This window comes from Entelurus aequoreus, linkage group LG19 (assembly GCF_033978785.1).
Source record: "Entelurus aequoreus isolate RoL-2023_Sb linkage group LG19, RoL_Eaeq_v1.1, whole genome shotgun sequence".
Taxonomy (NCBI): Eukaryota; Metazoa; Chordata; class Actinopteri; order Syngnathiformes; family Syngnathidae; genus Entelurus; species Entelurus aequoreus.
The window spans coordinates 7,156,970-7,173,307 of record NC_084749.1 but is presented as its reverse complement, the minus strand read 5'-3'; the positions used below and the strand labels follow the sequence as shown (position 1 = coordinate 7,173,307).

Here is a 16,338-nt window from a genome sequence, read left to right as displayed (position 1 = left end):
AAATTATCGGTATCGTTTTTTTTATTATCAGTATCGTTTTTTTTTTTGTTTGTTTGTTTTTTTATTTTTTTTATTAAATCCACATAAAAAACACAAGATACACTTACAATTAGTGCACCAACCCAAAAAACCTCCTTCCCCCCATTTCTTTCTGTTATCAATATTCTGGTTGCTACATTATATATCAATATATATCAATACAGTCTGCAAGGGATACAGTCCGTAAGCACACATGATTGTGCGTGCTGCTGCTCCACTAATAGTACTAACCTTTAACAGTTAATTTTACAAATTTTCATTAATTACTAGTTTCTATGTAACTGTTTTTATATTGTTTTACTTTCTTTTTTATTCAAGAAAATGTTTTTAATTTATTTATCTTATTTTATTTGATTCATTTTTTTAAAAAAGTACCTTATCTTCACCATACCTGGTTGTCCAAATTAGGCATAATAATGTGTTAATTCCACAACTGTATGTATCGGTTGATATCGGTATCGGTTGATATCGGTATCCGTAATTAAAGAGTTGGACAATATCGGCATATCGGATATCGGCAAAAAGCCATTATCGGACATCCCTAATTATTATATACATATTTACATACATATATACTGTATATATATACATATACATTATATCACATGTGTCAAACTCAAGGCCCGGGGGCCAGATGTGGCCCGCGACATCATTTTATCTGGCCCGCAAACACCTGGAAATGATATGTGTCAATAAAGTACTTCATATTTTCTAATTAAATGTAATATTTTTTTTTTCATTTTGACAGACGAAATATATGTACCGCTTGAAATTGCTTGAAACGTTAATAGTATCCAATATTGCAACACATATTACAGTATATTATCATACTTTCCAAACATGTTTTTGTCTAAATAAAAAAATTAAAAAAATTACAAATTAGTGCCAACAAATTTATATTCATAAAGTAGCCAAAATGTGAGTAAAATAATCAAACAACTATAGTCATAGTCAAAATTCACAAATTTCAACACAGCAAAACTGATGAGTCACTTTAAAATGTACCATTGTGAAGATTTGTGGGAGCAGTACGAAGCTGCCTGCGTTTACAAGCCGAGATCTAGTGTTATTAGCGGCGACCGCAGCAAACGTAAAGCCACAAGACTGATGAGGACGTGTTTGATAAAAGGCGACCGTTTGAAAGAAAAGACCTTCGGGGGGAAAAACTTGACGACAAAATGAGTAATTTTTATGTTTATGAAAACATTCATCATTTGAACCCTGATTTATTAATTAAATGTTGCCTTTTTAAAGGCCTACTGAAATGATTTTTTTTTATTTAAACGGGAATAGCAGATCCATTCTATGTGTCATACTTGATCATTTCGCGATATTGCCATATTTTTGCTGAAAGGATTTAGTAGAGAAAATTGACGATAAAGTTCGCAACTTTTGCTCGCTGATAAAAAAAAGCCTTGCCTGTACCGGAAGTAGCGTGACGTCACCGGAGCTAGGATTCCTCACAATTTTCCTTTGTTTACAATGGAGCGAGAGCGATTCGGACCGAGAAAGCGACGATTACCCCATTAATTTGAGCGAGGATGAAAGATTCGTAGATGAGGAACGTTACAGTGAAGGACTTGAGAGGCAGTGATGGACGTATCTTTTTTCGCTCTGACCGTAACTTAGGTACAAGCTGGCTCATTGGATTCCACACTCTCTCCTTTTTCTGTTGTGGATCACGGATTTGTATTTTAAACCACCTCAGATACTATATCCTCTTGAAAATGAGAGTCGAGAACGCGAAATGGACATTCACAGTGACTGAACATGTAAATACACGGTTAATATTTTTCGGCTTGGCGAAGCTAAAAGAATAGAAGCTAACCTAGCTACGTAGCCAACGTGATAGCATCAGTCTCAAATGCAGATAGAAACTAAATGAAAAAAAAACCCTGACTGGAAGGATAGACAGAAGATCAACAATACTATTAAACCATGAACATGTAAATACACGGTTAATATTTTTCGGCTTGGCGAAGCTAAAAAAAATAGAAGCTAACCTAGCTACGTAGCCAACGTGATAGCATCAGTCTCAAATGCAGATAGAAACTAAATGAAAAAAAACCCTGACTGGAAGGATAGACAGAAGATCAACAATACTATTAAACCATGAACATGTAAATACACGGTTAATATTTTTCGGCTTGGCGAAGCTAAAAAAATAGAAGCTAACCTAGCTACGTAGCCAACGTGATAGCATCAGTCTCAAATGCAGATAGAAACTAAATGAAAAAAAACCCTGACTGGAAGGATAGACAGAAGATCAACAATACTATTAAACCATGGACATGTAAATACACGGTTAATATTTTTCAGCTTGGCGAAGCTAAAAAAATAGAAGCTAACCTAGCTACGTAGCCAACGTGATAGCATCAGTCTCAAATGCAGATAGAAACTAAATGAAAAAAAACCCTGACTGGAAGGATAGACAGAAGATCAACAATACTATTAAACCATGAACATGTAAATACACGGTTAATATTTTTCGGCTTGGCGAAGCTAAAAAAATAGAAGCTAACTTCGATGCGGCGGCGGGCGTTTTACGCTTTTGACGACACCCCGGCCGCCCTCAGAGTCGGCAAGAAACATATATTTCCCCAAAGTTACGTACGTCACATGCACATATCGACACGCACGTACGGGCAAGCATATTACTGTAAATTGAAAAACACTACTACTGTTTTGGCGTTAAAATTCTGTTGACTGAGCTGCCAGTTTTTGACTGTAAAATCTACGGGTGTTGTTTTTAACGGTGTGTTATATTATCCACTTTTTACATGGCAGTAATAGCCGTGTACTTTGTAAAAATGAAAGAAAGAAAAACTGGCAGCCCGTTTGCCAGAATTGTGCTGTAAAAATGACAGTGGTGTGGTTTCACCATTTACAGTAATGCACAGTAAGAGAAAGAGTACATGTTACGGTAAAAAAAAAAAAAAAAAAAAAAAAAATGGCACTTCGGTTGCACGAATAAAAAAAATGCCAGTGGTATCTTTTTGAATTTGCAGGTAAAAACGACTGTAAAAAAACAAAAAATCCGGGCAATTCAGTCGCCAGAGTTTTACCGTAAAAATGACGGTTGTCGCCTTGAACGTTCAACGCGTATCACCGTACACGAGTAACGATACGATACAGTATTGTGATATGTCGGGTTGTCACGATACCAATTTTTTGGTACCGGTACCAAAATGTACTTTGATATTTTTTTATACTTTTCGACACTTTTCTAAATAAAGGGGACCACAAAAACTTTCACTATTGGCTTTATTTTAACAAAAACATATTACGGTACATTAAACATATGTTTATTATTGCAATCAAATAACATTTTTGTCATTAAATAAAATAGACAACTTGTCTTTTAGTAGTACGTAAGCAAACAAAGGCTCCTAATTAGTCAAATTGTGTCACTTCCATTCTATTATTTTGTCAAAATTAAAAAGGACAAGCTGTAAAACTGAATCATTAATCCACTTGTTCATTTACTGTTAATATCTGCTTATTTTCTGTTTCAACATGTTCTATCTACACTTCTGTAAAATGTAATAATCACTTATTCTTCTCTTGTTTGATACTTTACATTAGTTTTGGATGATACCACACATTTAGGTATCAATCCGATACCAAGTAGTTACAGGATCATACATTAGTCGTTTCAAAGTCCTCATGTGTCCAGGGACGTAAAAAAAATTGATGTAATCATAGTAGTATCGACTAAATACGCTATTGTACTTGGTATCATTACAGTGGATCCACCCGTGGCGTTTGTTTACATTGAGGAGCGCTAACTTTTGTTGGCGGTGAGCTATTGTATCCTCCTACGGTGTGTAGTGAAGCATGTTTAGCTATTCCTCCTCCTCCAGTGATAATGATACTTTTAAGAAACTTACTTTACTTGTCGCCGTGGAGGCGAGGATTAGTGATTTGGAAGTAGCTAAGAAAATGTGGATGGACGTTAGCCGCTAGCGAGCTAGCCATGTTTTCGGTTGTGTGTGTTTGTCTCCATCTCCGGGTATACGTTGAATGTCACAGATGAACAACTTCTGGATTCAAGACTAGGTCCTCCTATTATCCAGATGAGAGGCAGGATTCATAATCTAGTATAACTTTGACGAGCCGAGACGCTCGTCAAAGTTATCAATCCGCCGCTAAAAATAGTCTGTCTGCGTTAGCGCTTATAATAACAACACCGCTAATATTAGGTTAAAGGCCTACTGAAATTAAATTTATTTATTTAAACGGGGATAGCAGATCTATTCTATGTGTCATACTTGATCATTTCGCGATATTGCCATATTTTTGCTGAAAGGATTTAGTAGAGAACAACGACGATAAAGATCGCAACTTTTGGTATCTGATAAAAAAAAGGCTTGCCCCTACCGGAAGTAGCGTGACGTAGTCAGTTGAACATATACGCAAAGTTCCCTATTGTTTACAATGATGGCCGCATGAAGTGAGAGAGATTCGGACCGAGAAAGCGACGATTTCCCCATTAATTTGAGCGAGGATGAAGAAAGATTTGTGGATGAGTAAAGTGCAAGTGAAGGACTAGTGGGGAGTTGAAGCTATTCAGATAGGGAAGATGCTGTGAGAGCCGGGGGTGACCTGATATTCAGCTGGGAATGACTACAACAGTAAATAAACACAAGACATATATATACTCTATTAGCCACAACACAACCAGGCTTATATTTAATATGCCATAAATTAATCCTGCATAAAAACACCTGCGTGTTTGTTACGCTAGCTCCTAGCTCCTCTGCTAGCTCCTAGCTCCATAGAACACGCCAATACAATTCAAACACCTGATCAACACACACAATCACTCAGCCCAAAAGACCGTTCACCTAACCCAAGGTTCATAAAGCTTATATATTTTTAAAAAGTTACGTACGTGACGCGCACGTACGGTACGGTACGTGTTATGCTAGCTCCTAGCTCCTATGCTAGCTCCTAGCTCCATAGAACACGCCAATACAATTCAAACACCTGATCAACACACACAATCACTCAGCCCAAAAGACCGTTCACCTAACCCAAGGTTCATAAAGCTTATATATTTTAAAAAAGTTACGTACATACGCAAAAAAAAGTTGCGCACATACGGTCAAGCGATCAAATGTTTAGAAGCCAAAGCTGCATACTCACAGTAGCACGTCTGCGTCTTTGTCATCCAAATCAAAGTAATCCTGGTAAGAGTCTGTGTTGTCCCAGTTCTCTACAGGCGTCTGTGTATCGAAGTCAAAAGTCCTCCTGGTTAGAGTCTCTGTTATCCGAGTTCTTCCATCTTGACTGCATCTTTCGGGAATGTAAACAAAGAAGCGCCGGCTGTGTACTGTTGTGGCTGACTACGTTCGAAAAATACGTCCATTTCGCACCGACAACTTTCTTCTTTGCTTGCTCAGCTTCCTTCTCCATAATGCAATGAACATGATTGAAACAGATTCACGAACACAGATGTCCAGAATACTGTGGAATTATGAAATGAAAACAGAGCTTTTTCGTATTGGCTTCAATGTGGAAGGCATACCCGTGTTCGCCGGGCTACGTCACGCGCATACGTCATCCTCAGAGGCGTTTCGAACCGGAAGTTTAGCGGCAAATTTAAAATGTCACTTTATAAGTTAACCCGGCCGTATTGGCATGTGTTATAATGTTAAGATTTCATCATTGATATATAAACTATCAGACTGCGTGGTCGGTAGTAGTGGCTTTCAGTAGGCCTTTAATATTCGTCTATAATGAGTATTGTTGGCGGGTTTTGGATGGTTATTGAGAGGGTTTTGTGGGCGAAATAGAGAGCTGAAAAGTGGCTTAAGGAAAAATCAGAAGTGTGAGCACAAGAACTGGGTGTAGCAATGGACAAATGGGGCCATTTTTTTTTTTTAAATATATTTTTATTTTCTACTAGTCAATCTTTTTGTATGTGTTTTTCACTTTTCTCAACTCTTCTTTAGAAGCCTAACCGGGGACGAGGGTTGCAAATTAAGCCTGTGGCTAGAAGTCTTATGTACTTTGACATCAGCCATGTTTAAATGTACTGTCCCTGTCAAATAAATACATTTAAAAAACTAACAACAAAACCAGTTTTTCCCACACATTCATGTATTTGTGGCGGCCCGCCACAAATAAAATAAAATAAAAATATTTTTTTTTTTTTTTTTTTTTTGTCCTCTCCAGCTTCTCAGGCAAATCATATAGTTGATGTAGATGCCCGTATCGGCTGTTTAGATTTACTTTACAAAAGAGAAGTGTAGGATACTTCTCTTGTTGCCTTATTTGTATTTGACTTTATTAAATGTATTTATATTAGAAACTAGGGATGTCTGATAATGGCTTTTTGCCGATATCCGATATGCCGATATTGTCCAACTTTTTAATTACAGATACCGATATCAACCGATACCGATATCAACCGATATATACAGTCGTGGAATTAACACATTATTATGCCTAATTTGGACAACCATTTATGATGAAGATAAGGTACTTTTTAAAAAAATGAATCAAATAAAATAAGATAAATAAATTTAAAACATTTTCTTGGATAAAAAAGAAAGTAAAACAATATAAAAACAGTTACATAGAAACTAGTAATTAATGAAAATTTGTAAAATGAAGTGTTAAAGGTTAGTACTATTAGTGGAGCAGCAGCACGCACAATCATGTGTGCTTACGGACTGTATCCCTTGCAGACTGTATTGATATATATTGATATATAATGTAGGAAGCAGAATATTAATAACAGAAAGAAACAACCCTTTTGTGTGAATGAGTGTGAATGAGTATTGGATTTCATGAGCTTGTGCAGGGGAATTTATGATGTAATTATTGCGGTGTCGAGTTCCTCCGACGTGTGTTTGTCGTGCTGGCTGGTTTGCTGCGTTATCAGTGTGTGTGTGTGTTCTTGTATTTCTAGCCTTCTTGAGACGTGAAGAAGGAAAAGTGTCTTCCATATGAGGAGGTGTGAACAAGTGATGACATCAATCAATAACATTGCATCTAATAGACAATGTCTCATTTGTGGTGACATCTATCAAAATGAGGGTGGTCCCAAAAAAAGGGATTTTTAAAAGTGCTCCCCCTCTGGTCAACATATGAAATAACAAGTGTGTGTAAGAAATTGGAATGCGCCCCCTTTGGCCAAAATTAATTTAAAAAATTTAATAAATATGTATATAGAGACATACTGTAATAACTTAAGTAAATAATGAAGTTTAAAAAACAATTACAAAAAAAAATTAACTAAAAGCAGTGTTTTTCTCACAATGTGTCGACTTTTTTCTTATAAAATTGGGAACAATTTCTGATATTCTTTCTGTTTCTGTAATATTGCAATATTTTCTCCTAAAATTATGACTTTTTTATGTGGAATTATTACTTTTTAATGCAAAATGCTGACATTTGTCATATAAAATTCTGACTTTTATCACAATATAACCCTTTTTTTTCTTGTTCTTGTAAAATAGTGAAATTTTTTGAGTAAAATCATGACATTTGTCATCATTTTGCCAAGTAAAATTCCGATTATTATTATAACATTGCCAACATTTTTAAGTTTTCTTATAAAATTGTGACTTTTGTCGAAAAAAAGTACGACTCTTTTCATAAAATTGCCAAAATGTTAAGCTTTTCTTGTAAAACTGCGACTGTTATTGAGTAAAATTCCAACTTTTATTATAATATTGCACAAATGTTCAGTTTTTCTTGTAAAATTTTGACTTGCGTTGAGTAAAATTACGACTTTTATTAAAAAATGTAATAAATACGTATATAGAGACATACTGTAATAAGTTGAAGTAAATAATGAAGATTAAAAACCAATTACAAACACAAAAAAAATTAAATAACTAAAATCAGTCTTTTACTTAAAATGTGTCGACTTTTTTCTCATAAAATTGGGAACAATTTCTCATATTCTTTTTGTTTCTGTAATATTGCAATTATTTTCTTCTAAAATTATGACTTTTTTATGTGGAATTATTACTTTTTAATGCAAAATGGTGACATTTGTCATATAAAATTCTGACTTGTATCACAATACTGGCCATTTTTTTGTTGTTCTTGTAAAATAGTGAAATTTTTTGAGTAAAATGCTGACTTTTGTCATAATTTTGCCAAGTAAAATTCCGATTATTATTATAATATTGCCAAAATGCCAAAGTTTTCTTATTAAATTGTGACTTTTGTCGAGTAAAATCACGACTCTTTTCATAAAATTGCCAAAATTTTAAGCTTCTCTTGTAAAATTGCGACTGTTATTGAGTAAAATTCCAACTTTTATCATAATATTGCACAAATGTTCAGTTTTTCTTGTAAAATTTCGACTTGCCTTGAGTAAAATTACGACTTTTATTAAAAAATGTAATAAATATGTATATAGAGACATACTGTAATAAGTTGAAGTAAATAATGAAGATTAAAAACCAATTACAAACAAAGAAAAAATTAAATAACTAAAAGCAGTCTTTAACTCAAAATGTGTCGACTTTTTTCTCATAAAATTGGGAACAATTTCTCATATTCTTTTTGTTTCTGTAATATTGCAATTATTTTCTTCTAAAATTATGACTTTTTTATGTAAAATTATGACTTTTTAATGCAAAATGCTGACATTTGTCATATAAAATTCTGCCTTGTATCACAATACTGGCCGTTTTGTTGTTGTTCTTGTAAAATAGTGACATTTTTTTGAGTAAAATTATGAATTTTGTCAAAATTTGGCCAAGTAAAATTCCGATTATTATTATAACATTGCCAAATTTTTAAAGTTTTCTTATTAAATTGTGACTTTTGCGAGTAAAATTACGACTCTTTTCATATAATTCCCAACATTTTAAGCTTTTCTTGTAAAATTGCGACTGTTATTGAGTAAAATTCCAACTTTTATCATAATATTGCACAAATGTTCAGTTTTTCTTGTAAAATTTCGACTTGCGTTGAGTAAAATTACGACTTTTATTAAAAAATGATATAAATATGTATATAGAGACATACTGTAATAAGTTGAAGTAAATAATGAAGATTAAAAACCAATTACAAACAAAAATTAAATAACTAAAAGCAGTCTTTTACTTTTTTCTTATAAAATTGGGAACAATTTCTCATATTCTTTTTGTTTCTGTAATATTGCAATTATTTTCTTCTAAAATTATGACTTTTTAATGTAAAATTATTACTTTTTAATGCAAAATGGTGACATTTGTCATATAAAATTCTGACTTGTATCACAATACTGCCCATTTTGTTGTTGTTCTTGTAAAATAGTGACATTTTTTGAGTAAAATTATGAATTTTGTCAAAATGTTGCCAAGTAAAATTCCGATTATTATTATAACATTGCCAAATTTTTTAAGTTTTCTTATTAAATTGTGACTTTTGCGAGTAAAATTACAACTCTTTTCATAAAATTCCCAACATTTTAAGCTCCTCTTGTAAAATTGCGACTGTTATTGAGTAAAATTCCAACTTTTATCATAATATTGCACAAATGTTCAGTTTTTCTTGTAAAATTTCGACTTGCCTTGAGTAAAATTACGACTTTTATTAAAAAATGTAATAAATATGTATATAGAGACATACTGTAATAAGTTGAAGTAAATAATGAAGATTAAAAACCAATTACAAACAAAGAAAAAATTAAATAACTAAAAGCAGTCTTTAACTCAAAATGTGTCGACTTTTTTCTCATAAAATTGGAAACAATTTCTCATATTCTTTTTGTTTCTATAATATTGCAATTATTTTCTTCTAAAATTATGACTTTTTTATGTAAAATTATTACTTTTTAATGCAAAATGGTGACATTTGTCATATAAAATTCTGACTTTTATCACAATACTGCCCATTTTGTTGTTGTTCTTGTAAAATAGTGACATTTTTTGAGTAAAATTATGAATTTTGTCAAAATGTTGCCAAGTAAAATTCCGATTATTATTATAACATTGCCAAATTTTTTAAGTTTTCTTATTAAATTGTGACTTTTGCGAGTAAAATTACAACTCTTTTCATAAAATTCCCAACATTTTAAGCTTCTCTTGTAAAATTGCGACTGTTATTGAGTAAAATTCCAACTTTTATCATAATATTGCACAAATGTTCAGTTTTTCTTGTAAAATTTCGACTTGCCTTGAGCAAAATTACGACTTTTATTAAAAAATGTAATAAATACGTATATAGAGACATACTGTAATAAGTTGAAGTAAATAATGAAGATTAAAAACCAATTACAAACAAAGAAAAAATTAAATAACTAAAAGCAGTCTTTAACTCAAAATGTGTCGACTTTTTTCTCATAAAATTGGAAACAATTTCTCATATTCTTTTTGTTTCCGTAATATTGCTATTATTTTCTTCTAAAATTGTGACTTTTTTATGTAAAATTATGACTTTTTAATGCAAAATGGTGACATTTGTCATATAAAATTCTGACTTGTATCACAATACTGGCCATTTTGTTGTTGTTCTTGTAAAATAGTGACATTTTTTGAGTAAAATGCTGACTTTTGTCATAATTTTGCCAAGTAAAATTCCGATTATTATTATAATATTGCCAAAATGGCAAAGTTTTCTTATTAAATTGTGACTTTTGTCGAGTAAAATCACGACTCTTTTCATAAAATTCCCAACATTTTAAGCTTCTCTTGTAAAATTGCGACTGTTATTGAGTAAAATTCCAACTTTTATCATAATATTGCACAAATGTTCAGTTTTTCTTGTAAAATTTCGACTTGCCTTGAGTAAAATTACGACTTTTATTAAAAAATGTAATAAATATGTATATAGAGACATACTGTAATAAGTTGAAGTAAATAATAATTAAAAACCAATTACAAACAAAGAAAAAATTAAATAACTAAAATCAGTCTTTTACTCAAAATGTGTCGACTTTTTTCTTATAAAATTGGGAACAATTTCTCATATTCTTTTTGTTTCTGTAATATTGCAATTATTTTCTTCTAAAATTATGACTTTTTTATGTAAAATTATTACTTTTTAATGCAAAATGCTGACATTCGTCATATACAATTCTGACTTGTATCACAATACTGGCCGTTTTGTTGTTGTTCTTGTAAAATAGTGACATTTTTTGAGTAAAATGATGAATTTTGTCAAAATTTTGCCAAGTAAAATTCCGATTATTATTATAACATTGCCAAACTTTTTAAGTTTTCTTATTAAATTGTGACTTTTGCGAGTAAAATTACAACCCTTTTCGTATAATTCCCAACATTTTCAGCTTCTCTTGTAAAATTGCGACTGTTATTGAGTAAAATTCCAACTTTTATCATAATATTGCACACATTTTGACTTGCGTTGAGTAAAATTACGACTTTTATTATAAAAACGCCAAAATTCTAAGTTTTTCTTGAGTAATTGTGACTTTTTTCTGGTGAAATTCCAACTCATTTTTCACAACAAGCTTTTTTATATGTGCATAGTATGTATATATTATTAATGTTGTAAATACACATCTTTATATATCTAGAAAGGCTGGTCCTAAAGAGGGAGGCATTTTTCACAGGTCTCAAGAAGGTAACAAATACGTGTGTGTGTGTGTGTGTGTGTGTGTGTGTGTGTGTGTGTGTGTGTGTGTGTGTGTGTGTGTGTGTGTGTGTGTGTGTGTACATCATGAGTAAACACTTTTAGCTGCTGACTGCATGTTTGTCCTATAAAAGTCTACGAGTGCACAGTACGTACAAGAAGGCGTGTGCCTCCAGAGGCCAATAAAAGTTGTGATTGTGTTCTTCTGCAATGCTGTTCTGCATTGTAAACCCCCAGATGTGCCAATTACACCCCCCCCTGCTGGCACACCCAGACAAGACGGGGGCGTTGGCGTTTGTTTATTTCGACCGGGAGCTGAAATAATTAGCTTGCGCGTCAGTCGACAAAACCTTCCCCGAGCTTTTCATGAAGCCTCAGTCAGACGTGACACTCTTGTCATGTGAAAATAATCCCCAGTTTGTGATGCTTTCACTTTCCATAAGTGGCGCCGAGGACGGAGAATGTGTCTTCAAGATTAGAAACGAGCTCGGCGGGTTGTCGAGTCATACAAGGAAACTGGCTGTGTTAATATAAACAATGAAACACGTAAACACACACGAACCGAAAGCAGTGAAGTTGTCACGTTGTGTAAATGGTCAATAAAAAGAGAATACAACAAATCCTTGTCAACTTATATTCAATTGAATAGACTGCAAAGACAAGATCTTTAAAGGCCTACTGAAATGAATTTTTTTTATTTAAACGGGGATAGCAGATCTATTCTATGTGTCATACTTGATCATTTCGCGATATTGCCATATTTTTGCTGAAAGGATTTAGTAGAGAACAACGACGATAAAGATCGCAACTTTTGGTGTCTGACAAAAAAAAGCCTTGCCTCTACCGGAAGTAGCGTGACGTAGTCAGTTGAACATTTCCACAAAGTTCCCTATTTTTTACAGTGATGGCGGCCAGAAGTGAGAGCGATTCGGACGGAGAAAGCGACGATTACCCCATTAATTTGAGCGAGGATGAAAGATTCGTGGATGAGGAACGTTAGAGTGCAGTTCAAGACATACCTGTATCTTTTTTCGCTCTGACCGTAACTTAGGTACAAGCTGACTCATTGGATTCCACACTCTCTCCTTTTTCTATTGTGGATCACGGATTTGTATTTTAAACCACCTCTGATTTTATATCCTCTTCAAAATGAGAGTCGAGAACGCAAAATGGACATTCAGTGCCTTTTATCTCCACGACAATACATCGGTGAAACACTTTAGCTACAAGCTAACGTGATAGCATCCTGCTTTAACTGCATATAGAAACAAAATAAATAAACCCCTGACTGGAAGGATAGATAGAAAATCAACAATACTATTAAACCGTGGACATGTAAATACACGGTTAATGCTTTCCAGGCTGGCGAAGGTTAACAATGCTGTTGCTAACGACGCCAATGAAGCTAACTTAGCAACCGGACCTCACAGAGCTATGCTAAAAACATTAGCTCTCCACCTACGCCGGCCAGCCCTCATCTGCTCATCAACACCCGTGCTCACCTGCGTTCCAGCGATCGACGGTGCGACGAAGGACTTCACCCGATCACAGATGCGGTTGGCGGCCCGGAGACGTAGGAAGTCAAGGTGAGGTCACCGGCTAGCGCGTCTGCTCTCCAACAAAGTCCTCCGGTTGTGTTGCTGTAGTCCGCCGCTAATACACCGATCCCACCTACAACTTTCTTCTTTGCGGTCTTCATTGTTCATTAAACAAATTGCAAAAGATGTCCAGAATACTGTGGAATTATGAAATGAAAACAGAGCTTTTTGTATAGGATTCTACGGGGTACCAATACTTCCGTTTAACTGACTACGTCACGCGCATACGTCATCATACCGAGACGTTTCCCGGGAAATTTAAAATGTCACTTTATAAGTTAACCCGGCCGTATTGGCATGTGTTGCAATGTTAAGATTTCATCATTGATATATAAACTATCAGACTGCGTGGTCGCTAGTAGTGGCTTTCAGTAGGCCTTTAACATTCCAACTGGTAAACTTTGAAATTTTTTGCAAAGTTTAGCTCATTCGGAATTTGATGCCTGCAACATGTTTCAAAAAAGCTGGCACAAGTGGCAAAAAAGACTGAGAAGGTTGCTCATCAAACACTTATTAAAAAATCAGTTCAAAAAATTTGAACGCAAAAAATTTGAACGCAAAAAATTCAGTTACATGATTTCAGTGTCCAAAAAAAGCTGTTGTAATAGTGTCAAAAAATTCAGTTCCCAAAATTCTAAAGCTTTTTTTTAATTGTTTTCTTTTCTTTTTTTTTATGTCCTGTCCAGCTTCTCAGGCAAATCATATAGTTGATGTAGATGCCCATATCGGCATATCTAAAGCTTTTTTTGACACTGAACTTATGTAAATTAATTGGCTCCAGCCACCCCCGCACCCCCTGAGAGGGACAAGCGGTAGAAAAATGGATGGAGGATTTTTTTTGCATTTGAATTAAGTGAAAGGATTTTTTTTTACACCAAATTATGCTGACAATTTAATTGAAAAAAAATTAGTGTATAAAAATTCAGTGTCAAAAAAAATCAGTGTATAAAAGTTCAGTGTAAAAAAAATTCAGTGTAAAAAATAATGAGTCTAAAAAATCAGTTCAAAAAATTTGAACGCAAAAAATTTGAACGCAAAAAATTCAGTTACATGATTTCAGTGTCCAAAAAAAGCTTTTGTAATAGTGTAAAAAAATTCAGTTCCCAAAATTCTAAAGCTTTTTTTGACACTGAACTTATGTAAATTAATTGGCTCCTGAGAGGGAAAAGCGGTAGAAAAATGGATGGAGGAATTTTTTTGCATTTGAATTAAGTGAAAGGATTTTTTTTTTACACCAAATTAAGCTGACAATTTAATTGAAAAAAAATCAGTGTATAAAAATTCAGTGTCAAAAAAATCAGTGTATAAAAGTTCAGTGTAAAAAAAATTCAGTGTAAAAAATATTCAGTCTAAAAAATCAGTTCAAAAAATGTAAACGCAAAAAATTCAGTTACATGATTTCAGTGTCCAAAAAAAGCTTTTGTAATAGTGTCAAAAAATTCAGTTCCCAAAATTCTAAAGCTTTTTTTGACACTGAACTTATGTAAATTAAATGGCTCCAGCCACCCCGGCAACTCCTGAGAGGGACAAGCGGTAGAAAAATGGATGGAGGAATTTTTTTTGCATTTGAATTAAGTGAAAGGATTTTTTTTACACCAAATTATGCTGATAATTTAATTGAAAAAAAAATCATTGTATAAAAATTCAGTGTCAAAAAAATGAGTGTGTAAAAGTTCAGTGTAAAAAATATTCAGTCTAAAAAATCAGTTCAAAAAATTTGAACGCAAAAAATTCAGTTACATGATTTCAGTGTACAAAAAAAGCTTTTGTAATAGTGTCAAAAAATTCAGTTCCCAAAATTCTAAAGCTTTTTTTGACACTGAACTTATGTAAATTAATTGGCTCCAGCCACCCCGGCAACTCCTGAGAGGGACAAGCGGTAGAAAAATGGATGGAGGAATTTTTTTTGCATTTGAATTAAGGGAAAGGATTTTTTTTTACACCAAATTATGCTGACAATTTAATTGAAAAAAAAATCAGTGTATAAAAATTCAGTGTCAAAAAAATCAATGTATAAAAGTTCAGTGTAAAAAAAATTCAGTCTAAAAAATCAGTTCAAAAAATTTGAACGCAAAAAATTCAGTTACATGATTTCAGTGTACAAAAAAAGCTTTTGTAATAGTGTCAAAAAATTCAGTTCCCACAATTCTAAAGCTTTTTTTGACACTGAACTTATGTAAATTAATTGGCTCCAGCCACCCCGGCAACTCCTGAGAGGGACAAGCGGTAGAAAAATGGATGGAGGAATTTTTTTGCATTTGAATTAAGTGAAAAGATTTTTTTTTACACCAAATTATGCTGACAATTTAATTGAAAAAAAATCAGTGTATAAAAGTTCAGTGTAAAAAAAATTCAGCGTAAAAAATATTCAGTCTAAAAAATCAGTTCAAAAAATTTGAACGCAAAAAATTCATTTACATGATTTCAGTGTCCAAAAAAAGCTTTTGTAATAGTGTAAAAAAAATCAGTTCCCAAAATTCTAAAGCTTTTTTTGACACTGAACTTATGTAAATTAATTGGTTCCAGCCACCCCGGCAACTCCTGAGAGGGACAAGCAGTAGAAAAATGGATGGAGGAATTTTTTTGCATTTGAATTAAGTGAAAAGATTTTTTTTTACACCAAATTATGCTGACAATTTAATTGAAAAAAAAATCAGTGTATAAAAGTTCAGTGTAAAAAAAATTCAGCGTAAAAAATATTCAGTCTAAAAAATCAGTTCAAAAAATTTGAACGCAAAAAATTCATTTACATGATTTCAGTGTCCAAAAAAAGCTTTTGTAATAGTGTAGAAAAAATCAGTTCCCAAAATTCTAAAGCTTTTTTTGACACTGAACTTATGTAAATTAATTGGTTCCAGCCACCCCGGCAACTCCTGAGAGGGACAAGCAGTAGAAAAATGGATGGAGGAATTTTTTTGCATTTGAATTAAGTGAAATGATTTTTTTTTACACCAAATTATGCTGACAATTTAATTGAAAAAAAAGAGTGTATAAAAATTCAGTGTCAAAAAAATATTCAGTCTAAAAAATCAGTTCGAAAAATTTGAACGCAAAAAATTTCAGCTACATGATTTCAGTGTCCAAAAAAAGCTTTTGTAATAGTGTAAAACAATTCAGTTCACAAAATCCTAAAGCTTTTTTTGACACTGAACTTATG

At 33.1% G+C, this 16,338-nt stretch overlaps 1 protein-coding gene across 1 annotated transcript in view; it reads left to right on the top strand.

Annotated features, from left to right (window-relative positions):
* Positions 1–16,338, top strand: part of cers4a (ceramide synthase 4a) — a 65,284-nt gene that overhangs the window by 9,654 nt on the left and 39,292 nt on the right. The gene's annotated exons all lie outside the window — the stretch shown is intronic.